At 35.0% G+C, this 15,041-nt stretch overlaps 1 long non-coding RNA gene across 1 annotated transcript; it reads left to right on the top strand.

Annotated features, from left to right (window-relative positions):
* Positions 1-7,745: 7,745 nt before the first annotated feature.
* Positions 7,746-9,316, top strand: LOC131174812 (uncharacterized). The gene is made up of 2 exons (XR_009145031.1): positions 7,746-8,157; positions 9,252-9,316. It is a non-coding gene; the product is annotated as an uncharacterized LOC131174812 (long non-coding RNA).
* The last annotated feature ends 5,725 nt before the right edge of the window (positions 9,317-15,041 follow it).

A 15,041-nucleotide genomic window follows, 5' to 3' on the forward strand; every position in this document is an offset into this window, starting at 1 on the left:
CTAATAGGCACACAAGAGGCCATGAGACACGTTTGGGAGCTCATTTAGGTAGCATATCACATGGGAAGGTGTGGTAATTCTCCATAGGTGCACCAGAGGGTGTGAGATTTGCTAGAAGACTAATTTCTTTAGTCATTTTGCAATTTCTTTGCATTTTATTAGGGTTTTAGGTAGCCACTATTATAAATATGTATTTTTCTTCATCTTTCAAGTAGATTTTAACATTTAGATTTCACAGATTATTATCATTTACCCATTGTGGTTTTAGGAGAGAGGATTCTATTCTTGGTTCTTATATGAACTACATTTACACTCTTAGCAAGACTAATCCACTTATTAAGTTTTAATTTGATATTCATAGGTTTCCACCACAATGTTGGTATTGGGTTATGAATCATTGATTTCCTATTGAATTATTTTTGGTTTTCTATCATTTGTTGATATTAGGTCAAGTTTTGTCATTAGAAGACATCTTGATTTTGCTTGGTTTTCCATTATAAGTTGCAGTTGGGTTAAGTGTGTCTTTGATGTTGAAACCTATTTTGGAGCAATATTGAGAATACACTAAATTGATTGTGGGTTTCAAGGCAATGTCCTCTGAAGTTTGCATCACCAGCAAATATAAAATATGTAAAAAAATGAATAATATTATAATTATAAAAACAATCAATATCTAACTCACTGAGTTGACAACCCGACTGCAAATTATCCTACTAGAAGGAAGAAGACGGCTGGCGGCAATTACCGATACAGACTCATGACCTTTATCAATTGATTGACAAAATGATTAAATTAAAGTACAAAAGAAAGAATTTAATTGTAAGATTTTTCCAAAATATAGGCATAATCTTCTCTATAATTAGGCCTAACCCCTCACAAGAAAACTCAACCAAATGCAACAATAACAAAAAACAAGGCCTTAGGCTCACAACATTTACTCACATTGCCCATCCAAGGCCTATAAAAAAACCTAATCTAGGTCCAATTCTCATCGGTTGTTGATTCATGTTACCAAAGCAAAAAATGGAGGGTGAAAAAGGGTGACAAGAAAGGAGAAGAATAGAGTTTGGGGAAGGGGGGGTACATGCTGCACGTGATTTCAAAATTTTCTTTCTTTTTTTTTTTTACTTTTAATTGATCTAAACCATAAACTTTTAGTGTTTCTACAATTAGGTCCAAAATTGCTCTTCAATCAAGTTCATTTCTACTATAATCTATTTAAAATGAATTTTTTAATTAAAATAATCATTAGCTAATAATACTACTAATAATAATATAACATAAATTAATTGAATTTTTCAACTTGAATAATAAAAAAAACTAAATTTATTTAATATGTCAATATTAAGTATTACATGTCTTAGTAAAATAAAAACAATAGTGTACTAAAATAATACAAGAGAATAAAATACCAAATAAATGAATACTTTGATATTAATATATTTTAAATTTCTAAATAATCATAAAATAATATTAAATTAAAATATTTTATGTTGTAATAAATAATAAAAGAGAATAAAATACTAAATAAATGAATACTTTGTTATTATTATATTTTAAATTTCCAAATAATCATAAAATAATATTAAATTAAAATATTTTATGTTTTTAAAATTTTAGGTTGTTAATTTCTTCCTCCCTTAAGAAAATTCATTCTCGAATTTTTAACAAATAGGGGATAAAGGAAAGAAAGTGATTGGACCAAGTATAAGCACCTGTTCCTTGAGCTGTGCATAGATGGTTGAAAGCGTCTTACTACTACCTATCTCTATTGTAGTATGTCAGCTGTTGTCCTTCATCTAAAAAGAAGTTATCACATTTGATTACTTGATGATCTTTTCCTGCCATCTGTAGCACCCATTATGCTCCCATTGCTTTTTGTTATGGTATCCTGCAATCTAGTCTTTATTCCTTTAGATTATCAATCTATGTTGTGCAAAGATATAATTCATACTCTCTTCTTTGAAATGTCTCATGAAGTGCGCTTCTAAAAAGACTAATTTTTACAGGTACTTTACTCGAAATCATTGTTGGTCCTGCAAGCCATTGAAGCTTTAACGAGATCCTCTCCATGCTTAAAGCACCTGTACCTTCTTAATTTCATGATATAGCTAGCTTCTAGCCTACTTTGTATCACTACTAATGTCCTTACTAAGCTCTATATAAGTGCCAAACATTCCATGCACCATCTATTGATATTGGAAAGTGAACTAGGTCTCCACTCTATTATGAAAAAGGTTTTTGTATTCGCCAACACCCAATTAATACAACTTTATCATTTCCCACTCCTCTAGAATGGGAGTTTCTTGACCTTTTCTTGAATCATCTTACTGTTTGACGTACTTTTGGATACATCAGCACTTAGATCAAGGCTTTATTACTCCTTTAAAATGTCATGTGACCATAACTTATCTTAGACATCCCTTAGTATGCCCCTCTCATGCTCATTCCTTTTTTTTGTAACCAATTCCTCTTGACCTTCTCTTTTGTCCCTTGGATTTTATTTGCTTCATCTTTTCTTGTTTTTGGTGTGGTATTGTGACACTCCTTACCCGTCTACAGTGTAGCCGAGCAGGTTATACCACTCAGTGTGTCGGAGCACCAATTTATATTTCTAATTACAATTTATCCCTTTTAATTTATTTATTTACAATTTTTTGATAAATCTGAATTTTTCCGCAAAATTTATAGAAAATTCGGCAGAGTGCCGGCTGTAAATTGGAAAAATAATTCTTCTAAACCTGTTTAAAAACACTTCTAATATAATTTCCAAATCCAAACTCCATTATACACATTCAAGTCAATATCAAAATCTCAATCTCAAATCACAACACTATTTTCAGAAATATTTCTTTTCACTTCATTACTGGAAGCACATTCATAAATATTTCTCAACACAATATATAGAAAATTCCAATAATATGAAATTTCATATATTTACATCATTACATAATTACAAGAGTTTATAGTTTCAACCCAAAGCTAATACAAAATGCAAATATAAAATGCTACCCAAAATCCTAATGTCCTACCATATGCAGTGCAGATGTGAGGTGACTTTGGACTCCAGATGCAGCTCTGAATGCTCACCCTGTCTGATGTCTGCTGGGCTCCCCGGTTCCTGCGCATGGCAAAAACGATGCGCTAAGTAAATCTGCTTAGTGGTGACAATACAAAATAAAATAAAATGAAATAAAAATAAATATACAGAATGTATGTTTGCATTTTTGGGTAGACTTAATTTCTGCTATTAATTGCAGTATTATCCATTTAAAATTCTGTAAAGTTTATTATCATTGCCTGAGTAACCTATATTAGTCGACTGGACTGGATAAATGGGTAAACTGGTACTGGGTACTAAGTACCTCGAACCATCACACCATCGGTCACATTGTGTCTCCCAGTGTGCAACAGAACAACTAATAAGCTGTAATAATAAGCGGGGTTAAAATCCAAGTGTAATAATTCAAATAACATAGCTAAAGGCTATTTTGTCACAGAATGGCATGGGAAGCCATGAAACACAGAATGGCATGAAGCCATATGTAGTACTGCTAACAGAACCCTATTGGCATGCCAAGCTATCCAAACCAATCTTGTTAGGTATACTAGGGCATTTCACACTTTTAAGTTTTACAATTTTTGGAATTTAAGTTTTAGTGTTACTATTCTATTCATTGGTCAGCAAAAATGTTGACTTTTGCATAGGCAATAGGTACATTGGTTCTAATATCATCAACATACCACATTTTGCATTCAAAATTTCTTGTTATTGGTTGCCAATACCATTTCTAAGCTTAATGTTAGTTGGGCAGAATTTTCACTTTTTATGCTTTGTCTTTACTGTTTTATTGGTCAATCTTGTAGTGGGAATTTGGCAAACTGATCAACATGAAAGTTGTTCCTTATTTTGTCTAGTTGCATTTCATTTTTTGAATCACTCCATTTGGAGTTTTGTATCTCAAGTTATAGTCCAAAAACCATAACTGGCCGGATTGAAATTCTGTCCAGAATTTTTGGACTAACCATATCTACAGTGTAATGAACAGTGACTGCAACTCACTTGTTGAATAGGTTTTGGTCATAATTTGGATTAGGTTTCTTCATGAAAGTTGTTGGTTTATATCTTAGCTTGTTGCTGGTAAAATTTCAGGTCAATTGGACTTTTCTACACTGAGTTATGGCCAAATGACCAAATACTATTTATTTGGTCATTTTGCCCAGGCAGACAGCAGGTCACTGGGATTAGGGCAAGCTTTTAGTCTACTTAGTTTGGTTTTATGGGCATGATTTCTTCACAAAAGTTGTGCCATTATGTGTCTATTTTCATGTCCAATTGGCTTTGCACCAATTGAATCTCTATAATTCAGGTTATGGCTGCCCAAATCTGCTGGACTCATGTTCAATTCTGCAGGTCACCTAGGGCAGCCACACCAAACCCAAATCCCATCACTCAACACACTTCATTTTTTATTTAAACAGAACTAAATGGTCACCAATTGACCATTAAAACCTATTTTCATCATCACATAGTCAAGTTCTCATTTTCCACCCCAAACCCTAACTCACACATTACCATTCATGCATTTACATAGCTTCCATTGTCCTAAGTATTGTATTAATGTTAAAGGTATCCAAATTACAATTTAACTCTAAGAAATCTTCAAAACTCTACTAGGTTCAAGGCTGTCCAAAATTTTGGGATGGACATACACAAGATATTTAGCAAATTTCTTTGCAATTTTGCACTCAATTATACTTATTCAACATAAATTTGAAGAGAAACATAAGTTTAAGTCACTAACCTCTTAGGGAGCTAATCCAAAGCTTGTAAGAACTCTTTCTTTTTAATTCTTTTTGCCCCCAAAAGACTCACCAAGATGATAGAACAATTTTTTGTGTTGTTAGGTTAGGGTTTTATGGTGTGGAAGCTAGGGAAAATCAAGCTTTGAAAGCTTGTTCATGGTGGCCATGGAGGAGTGGTTTATGGCAAGGAAAAGAAGAAGGGAGATAATTCTGATTTTTCTTCAATTTTTAGCTCATTAAGTCTATTTTAAATAAAGTTATGCCATGTGTCCATATGGGATAGGTTGGGAAAACTTTAATGACACCACTATGATGTCATAATGCCATTTTCTTTCCTTTTCTTTCCATTTCTTGTCTAATTGATTTCAATGAAATTTTTAACAACATTTAATCATATTTTATGTTTTATAAATTATTTATTTAACTGGACAAGTTGGCCAAAAATCATCTCTGAAGATGAAATGACCAAAATGCCCTCCGTTTGGCTTAACGGGCCAAAATTGTCTGTACCGATTGAAAAATTTTTCTAAGTATTTCCTTGGCATTCTAATGCATAAGAACCTCAATAACCCTTCTTTGGAGTCCCAATAATTATTTTATAATTTTTCCCCAGGGTCTAGGGCTCTTAGTTGCGAGAACCGCAATTTCTCCCTAGGTTACCCATCGCTAGGGCACCGGCTTATTTAACTTAATTGTATTTTATTTCTAAAATTTTTCTTAAATTTTTCTTATTAATATTTGAGTTAATTATGGTTCCTCACTTTAGTTTAAATATTTTTCCAGACGTTCTAGCTGTCCGGTCCGACACTGATCACCGGAACAATAGAATGTATGGAGTTGCTACAAGGAGGGTGTTACAACTCTTACCCTCTAATTTAAATTTCATCCTCGAAATTTCCCTGATGCAAACAGTTGAGGGAACTGTTGCCTCATCGTCTCTTCACTTTCCCAAGTTGCCTCTTCAGTGTTGTGGTGCCTCCAAAGCACTTTCACCAGTGAAATTTGTTTATTCCTCAGTTCCTTCACTTCCCGAGGTAGGATCTGTATAGGTTCTTCTATATATGTCAAGTTCGATTGGATTTCAATCTCTTCCATGGAAATGACATGTGAAGGGTCTAAGCGATATCTTGTCAACATAGAAACATGGAATACATTGTGTATTTTATCCAGTTCTGGTGATAAAGCTAGCCGATAGGCCACTAGTCCCACACGTTTAATGATTTCATATGGGCCAATGAACCTAGGGCTTAACTTACCCTTCCTTCCAAACCTCAATACTTTCTTCCACGGTGAGACTTTGAGAAACACTTTATCGCCAACTGCATACTCTATCTCTTTTCTCTTTAAGTCGGCATAAGATTTCTGTCTATCTGAGGCAACCTTCAGGTTTGCTTTGATTGTCTTTACTTTCTCCTCAGTCTGTTTCACCAGGTCTGGTCCTACCAGCTTATCTTCACCCAATTCAGTCCAACACACTGGGGTTCTACATTTCCTCCCATACAGTGCTTCATACGGAGCCATTTGAATGCTAGCTTGGTAGCTATTATTATATGCGAATTCTGCCAGTGGGAGGTATATATCCCAACTCCCCTCAAACTCAATGACATAACTCCTTAGCATATCCTCCAAGATCTATCACATAATTCACATTGTTACTATCATTTTAATTTATTAATTGCAAAAATTTAATTAGTTCTTAGGTTTACCTGGATTACTCGTTTTGACTGTCCATCCGTCTAGGGATGAAAAGCCGTGCTAAAACGGAGTTGTGTGCCCAAGGCTTCTTGTAACTTTTTCCAGAATCTCGATGTAAACCTTGGGTCCCGGTCAGATATGATGGAAAGTGGGATTCCATGCAGTCTAATTATCTCACTGATATACAATTCTGCTAGCTTCTCCAATCGATGATCGATCTAATCGGCGAGAAAATGTCTTGACCGTCAATCTATCCACTATCACCCACACTGCATCATGTTTCTTTTGGGTGAGAGGTAGACCACTGACAAAATCCATAGTGACCCAATCCCATTTCCATTCAGGTATGCTTATAGGTTGTAGTAATCCTGATGGAACTTGATGTTCTGCTTTAACATGCTGACATGTCAAACACTTAGTCACATAGTCAGCTATATCCCTCTTCATACCAGGCCACCAATAATTAGACTTCAAATCATTATATATTTGTGTGCTTCCCGGGTGCATAGCATAAACACTAGTGTGTGCTTCTTTCAGAATACTAGTATTCAATTCCCCATCATCTGGTACACACACTCTTCCTCTGTAATACAAACACCCATTTGCTTTCACCTCATATTCAGTTTCCTTCCCCTCTGGAATTTTACCATAATGGCCATTAATTTTTCATCTGCCCTCTGCCCATCTTGTATCTACTGTAGCAGGGTTGGCCTCACTTGCAAGCCAAAATAGCTCCATCTTGAGCTAAGGACAGACAGGCATTTAGTGATCTTAAAGCTGTGATGGATGTAATGCCCCTAAGTTCAGTAGTGCGTTCTACTGTTCCGGTGACCAGTGTTGTCCGGACAGCTAGGATGCCTAGAACTACACTTTGGTATGAGTGAGGAGACATAAAATAATGAAATACAAGAAAAGAAAATACAAGAAAAACAAAGGAAAAATAATAGCAAAGAAATGTAACCAAGTTAAGCGAGCTGAGAACCCTAGCGATGGGTGACTGCACCGGGAAGTTGCGGCGTGGACCGTTGACTAGCCTTGGACCCCGGGGAACCCTGAAAAATATTTTTAGGACTTAAATAAATGTCTATTGAGGTATAAATGCCATTAGAAATATCAAAGAAAAATTAATTAATTAGTACAAAGAAAAACGAGAAATCGAGAAAATGACAAAAATCGGTGTTACCGAAAAATCAGGAATATAACTCGAAGTGGGGCATTTTGGTCATTTGACACCTAGAGTTGACTTTTGACCTAAATGTCCATGAAAATAAAGTAGTGTTAAAGTTTAGAAATTACATGAAAAATTAAAGTTGGAATGAAATATAATAAACGAGAATTATGGGGTATAATGTGAATAATTAAAAGTTTAACATTACCTTATTATTTAATTGAGTTAGTGGACCATTATGCACCATATAAAAGCCAAAAGTGGACAGAATTTTCCACTATCTTCATTCATCTTCTTCACCTCTCAAGTTGCAGAATTTAAATTCCTCTCAAATCTCCATTGAAACACCTTCATGCAAGCTTTAATCTCACTCAATCTCACCATGATTTCCACTAATCCTTTCACAAGAAATTGTCCACACATCATGGGAAAGCTATAGCCAGCAAGAAAAGGAGCTTTGGTGAAGGTTGAGAAGTGGTCAACTAAAGGTAAATGCTTATTTCTTTAACTTACTTTATTAAAGTTTGTGTTGAGGTTATGGGGAGTATTTTGGGTGAAGAAATTTGAAGAATTATTGAGTTATTGGACTGCCCAATTTTAGGCAGCCATGAGAGCCTATATTACTTGAGTATTCTGCCCAATTTACTTTGTTAGAATTGTGTTGAATAAATATAGAAGTGCCAAGAATGAATATTGAAGTATTGGGAGGAGGAGGATTGCTAAATTTGAAGTGTAAATTCTCTTATGCAGGTTGTGATTGTTGGCAGTGTATAAATTAGATTATAAGTGTAAAGTTGTGGCTCTAATTGGTATGAGGCCAATTGGAGGTAAAACTAGACTCAATATAGACCAACTTTCATGAAGAGATCTTATCCAAATTCTGCCTAGAACTGACCTAAAAGAATGACCAAATCCGGAATAGGTAAGTGCAGGCCTGAAAATTGACCAATTGGGCAGCAGTTAGTATTTTGACCATAACTCACTCAAAACAGGTCCAATTGACCTGAAAGTTTGACCATGAATAGTTAAGACCCATATCTACAAGTCTTATGAAGACACCAAAGCCCAGAAATGACCATAAGCAAGTCAAACAGCTTGCACAAATTCGGGTCCAAAAACTGGCCGAAACTAAGATGACCTAAAATGACCTAAAGTGACCAATTTTAGTGCAAGTTGACCAGCAATAGTAAAATGACCATAACTTGGTCTACATAACTCAGAATGACTTGAAATTTTACCCCGCGTTCCATAAGACATAGATCTACAAGTTTTTAGTTTTGACCGAAACCCGAAAACTGACGGAACTAGGTCGTCCGGCTAGGTCAAACTAGTATCCTGGAATCCAGCAAATTGCAAGAAAATGCAAGATACATGGAAATGAATTTGGTAACATGTACCAACCCTAAAAGACTATTGAATGTGACATATTAGTGACATTAAAACCGAATTTACCTAGAACGCATCGAGAGTCAACATATTAGGTTGACTAAGGAAATAATAGAATTTGACAAATTAATTATTGTACCTTATTCTTAGAGACAGTTTAAATGAGTACTGAAACACTTCAAATTGTGTTTCTCAGTTAGCAAAGACTCAGGGAAGGGGAAGGAAACACTGAGTCAGAGCCAAGAAACAGTTATCAGAGGTTTGTGCACAGCTAGTTTTTAACTGATTTTGTTTTGAATATTTCATATGATTAAATGACATATTTTCTTATGTATTATGTTTAACAAGCATTGGATTTAATTCAATGATTATTGAAATTGTTATAGTATGTATGAATTTAGCTTTGTGAAATGGTATTTCCACAAGTATTAAGCATTGTTATGGATTGAATAAATTATGTTTTGGAAAATTGTGATAGAACATGTTTTGAATTATGATGGTAATTTTCATGGAAAAATGCAAATTTATGATTTAAATTGTGATGAGCATAAAAATTATTGGATATTGGAATTGACTTTAAATCGAATTATATTGTGATTTATGCTCACTAAAAGGATTGTGATATTATTTTATATCTCACTATAGATGCTTGACTAGGTTATTACCCGTCTCTCTCATTTGTTGAGAAGACAATGGAGTTAGTTGTGTTTTGATTACCATGGTACGTGCACAGGCTTAGATTTTCCTCTGATTTGAGGTTAGATCTAAGTTTATTTTATCGTTATGGCCCTTGCGGAAGATTCATTATTGTGATGGTACTGTGCACGATGATTCGACCTCCCCGACCATAGGGGGTTAGAATCTGATTCGACCTCCCCGACCATAGGGAGTTAGAATCACATCGAATATGGCCCTTTCGGATTAGTCATGCATAGCTAGTGAGATAAAGAATGATTTTTGAGATACAGAATGATTTTTGAGATACAGAATGGCTTTTGAATGGTAAAGAATTGTGATTTCAATTATGATTTATGTATAATTGATTTTGTTGGAATTACCTAAATGGTTAGTTATGATTTGATAAATTGAATTTCATGATCGAAGTCATTTTATACAAATGATTTACATTATTGGCAATGAATATTTTGAGTTTTAGAATTTGATGAGTATTCAGATTTCCAAATTATTTACTGTAAATTTTGTCAAAATATATTGTACTATGTTTTAAATTATAGTTGTGCACCACTGAGTTCACCACTCAGCGATAGCTTTGTATGCTGTCGCAGGTAAGAAGAGCATAGAGCAGTGAGTAAGTTTCTTGGAAGACACTTTCAGTTCAGCTCCAGGTATATTATAGGTATACCCATGTACATAGGTTTTGATGTATGCATGTAATAATATGTATGTAAATTATTTGAGCAGTTGTATAAAAACTCTTGTAAAATATTTTGGTATGTAATTAAATGAAAATTATTGTAAATGTAAATTTGAGATTTCATTTACTTGAATAGTTTTGTAATATAAATTTTGAGTCTTATAATCAATGAAATATTTCTTCATGATGAGATTAATTTGAAAATGAATTGATAGTGTATTGAGAATTGAATTGTGAATTGAAATAAAGTTTATTGGAGTTGTATTTGAGAAAACATATTGGGAGCATTTTCTTTTACAGGATTGAAGAACTGTTTTCTCAAAATACAGCCGGCACTTTGCCGAAATTTTGAAAAAAAAAATTTTATAACACCATATTTTAATCTATGACTTAAATTTCCCGAAAATTGTTTTAAAATCCCTTGTAGTATATTTAATGGATTATCGGTAGGAGAAGTACGATAATTCATCAGGTATACTACGGGATCATGTTACATCTTATAGGGGAGTAGGGTGTGACAATGGACTTCCTGCTTAAAGCATCAGCAACTACATTTGCCTTCCCAGGATGATAATCAATCACACAATCATAGTCCTTCACGAACTCAATCCATTGCCTCTGTCTGAGATTGAGCTCCTTCTGGGTTGGCAAATATTTTAGACTCTTGTGGTCTATATAGATATAGCATTTTTCACCATATAAATAATGCCTCTATATCTTCAGTGCGAAGATAATTGCTGCTAATTCTAAGTCATGTGTGACACCTCTTACCCGTCTACAGTATATCCGAGTAAGCTAGTCACACGGTGTATCCAGAACAATCTATTTTATCTTAATTAATTTTTATCATAGTTTTGAATATAACTTGTGAAATATAATTTATTTAAGTCATTTATTGAAATTATAATTTATTTGAGGTTCCGAAAATTTTATAGAAAATCCAGCAGAGTACAGGCTAAAAATGGAGAAAACAGTTCTTCGGAACCTGTGAAAAACACTTCCAATATTCATATCCAATCACTCTCAAAACTCCAATAATCATCAACAATGTCTCAATTATTTTACAACAACCTTTCCATTACTCAAACATTCATTTCTCATAGTATTCAAATATATGTAATAAATAAATACTCAAATTTTTCTATTCATAACCACAATTTTCATTATTTACATGAACATCAAATACATTACATAAGTTTTAATTACACAAAAGAAAATAAAAGTTAATTACAAAATATCAAAATGAAACCTAGTGCCCTACCAATGCACTGAAGATGGTGAGGTGACACGGACACTATGCAGAGCTGCAGGATGGTCTCACCCAGTCTGCGGTCTATTGGGCTCTCGATCAGTATCTCCAGAACCTACGCGTGGCAAAAACAACACGCTAAGCAATAATGCTTAGTGGTGCAATAATAAAATAAAAGGAAATAACAGAAAATAAATATGTATTGAATGTATCGATTTTTTACTAGTTTTATACTTGTTATAATCATTTATTTCGTTAACTTTATCCACTTTCATTCTTTTGGTTGCCCAAGTAACCTATACTGGACGACTGGACTGGATAAACGGGTATACTGACGCTGGGTATCTAGTACCTCGGGCCGTCACACCATCGATCACATATGCATCTCCCGGTGTGCAACAGAACAGCTAATAAGCTGTAATGACAATAGGCACAAGGCCAAATATCAACACAAGGTCAGAAAGGCTAAAAGCCATAAAATCACAGAATGGCATAATGCCATGTGTAGTACTGCTAACTGAACCCTATTGGCATGCCAAACTATCCAAACCAATCTTGTTAGGTATACTAGGGCATTTGATACTTTTGAATTCTTCAATTTTTGAATTTCAAGTTTTGGTGTCACTATTCACCTCATTGGTCAACAAAAATGTTGACTTTTGGATAGAAAATAGGTACATTGGTTTTAACACCCCCAATGTACCACATTTTGCATTCAAAACTTGTTGGAATTAATCACCAATACCATTTTTAAGCTTAGAACTAAGGGAGCAGAATTTTCAGTTTTTGTACCCCAAATTTACTATTCCATTTGTGACTGTTACAGTGGGAATTTGAGGAAATGGTAAACATGAAAGTTGTTCCTTATTTTGTCTAGTTAAATTTCTTTTTTTGAATCACTCCATTTGGAGTTTTGTAGCTCCAGATATGGTCTAAAAACCATAGCTGGCCGGATTGCAAAACTGCAGAATTGACCATATCTACAGTGCAGTGAATAGTGACTACAACTGCCTTATTGGATATGTTCTGGCCATAATTTGGGGTAGGTTTCTTCATGAAAGTTGTTTGTCTATATCTTAACTTGTTTCTGTAAAAATTTCAGGTCAATTGGCCCATTCTACAATGAGTTATGGCCAAATGAACAATTACTGTTCATTTGGTCATTCTACAGATTCTGGTTGCAGGACATCCGGGTTGGGGCCAGTTTTTGGTCCACTTGCTTTGGTCTTCTGGGCATGGTTTCTTCACCAAAATTGTGCCATTATGTGTCTAGTTTCATGTCCAATTGGCCAAACACCAATTGAACCTACACAGCCAGAGTTATGGCAGTCCAAACAGGCTAGACTCACAGCCTCCCCTGCTGCCCTCACTAGGCAGCATACCATTTCAGTTTGTAATACTCTAATTCACTTCAAATTATGGTCAACTTACCTCAGATGGTCACTAATTGACCATTAGAATGTTCACTCATCATTTCATAAGCTAAGTCCAAATTTCACTCCCAAAACCCTAATTCCCATTTCAATTTCACACTAGTTACCTTAGTTAACTAACTAATTCATTATCCACATAAATATATACTTTAAACACCCTCTCTAGTCTACTTTAAGTCCATCTAAACAATCAAAATCATGACCCTCACTAGGCTGCCGAATTCCATGGGATGCATATACCTAAGTTTTACTTTATTTAAGTTACACTTTCATGCTCAATTCAAGTCCCTAACATGGAATAAGAAAGATTTATGTATAAATAGGCACTAACCTCTTGTAGGGCAGAATTTTCCAATCTTAAACTTCACTTTCTTTCCTTTTCTAGGCTGCCAAACACTTTAGCAAGGTTGGGTGACCAATTTTAGTGAAGGGAGTTAAAGGTTTTGGGGTAAGGTTAGAGAGATTTTCAAGCTTGAATGAAGAAGGAGATGAGGGCTTCCATGGTGGTGCGGCTGGAATGGGGAAGAAGATGGCTGATAGGTTTTTTAATTTCTTTGGTCCCAATTATCTCTTTTATTAGTTAATTAAATGGTTGTTTAATTGTGATTGGTGGGAATTTTTAAATGACATCATAGTGATGTCATTATTTGCATTATATTGATTTTTCTTTTCTTTTCTTTTCTACTAACTTTAAATTAATTTTTCATCAACATTAATTCATATTTTTTGTCATAATAATTATTTACTCAATTGGACAAGTCGGCCAAAATCGTCTCTGAAGGCAAAATGACCAAAATGCCCTCCGTTTGGCTTAACGGGTCAAAATTGTCTGTACCGATTGAAAAATTTTTCTAAATATTTTCTTGGCATTCTAATGCTATAGGGACCTCAATGACCCTTCTCTAGAGTCCCAAAAATTATTTTATGAATTTTTCCCCGGGTCTAGGGCTCCTAGTTGCGAGAACTGCAACTTCCCTCTGGGTTACCCATCGCTTGGGCACCGGCTCATTTGACTTAGTTGTATTTTATTTCTAAAATTTTTACTAAATTTTTGTTATTAATATTTGAGTTAATTATGGTTCCTCACTTTAGTTAAAATATTTTTCCGAACGTTCTAACTGTCCGGACCGACAATGGTCACCGAAATAGTAGAATGTACAGAGTTGCTACCGGGAGGGTGTTACAACTCTTCCCCTCTAATTTAAATTTCGTCCGCGAAATTTACCTGATGCAAATAGTTGAGAGAACTGTTGCCTCATCGTTTCTTCACTTTCCCAAGTTGCCTCCTTGGTGTTGTGGTGCCTCCAAAGCACTTTCACCAGTGGAATCTGCTTATTCCTCAACTCTTTCACTTCCCGAGCCAGGATCCGTAGAGGTTCTTCTTCATATGTCAAATCCGGCTGTATTTCAATTTCTTCCCTGGAGATGACATGTGAAGATCTGAGCGGTATCTTCTGAGCATGGACACGTGGAACACATTGTGGATCTTGTCTAGCTCTGGTGGTAAAGCTAGCCTATAGGCCACTGGACCCACACGTTCAATGACTTCATATGGGCCAATGAACCTAGGGCTTAACTTACCTTTTCTTCCAAACCTCAATACCTTCTTCCACGGTGACACCTTGAGGAACACTTTGTCGCCAACCGTATATTCTATTTCTTTTCTCTTCAGGTCGGCATAAGATTTACATGCATGCGAGGCAACCTTCAGATTGGCTTTGATTAGTTTCACTTTCTCCTCAGTCTGTTTCACCAGATCTAGCCCCACCAGTTTGTCTTCACCCAATTCAGTCCAGCACACTGGAGTTCTACATTTTCTCCCATACAGTGCTTCATATGGGGCCATTTGGATACTAGCTTGGTAGCTATTGTTGTATGCAAATTCTGCCAGTGGGAGGTATCTATCCCAACTTCCCCCAAACTCAATGA

This window comes from Hevea brasiliensis, chromosome 16, assembly GCF_030052815.1.
Source record: "Hevea brasiliensis isolate MT/VB/25A 57/8 chromosome 16, ASM3005281v1, whole genome shotgun sequence".
NCBI lineage: Eukaryota > Viridiplantae > Streptophyta > Magnoliopsida > Malpighiales > Euphorbiaceae > Hevea > Hevea brasiliensis.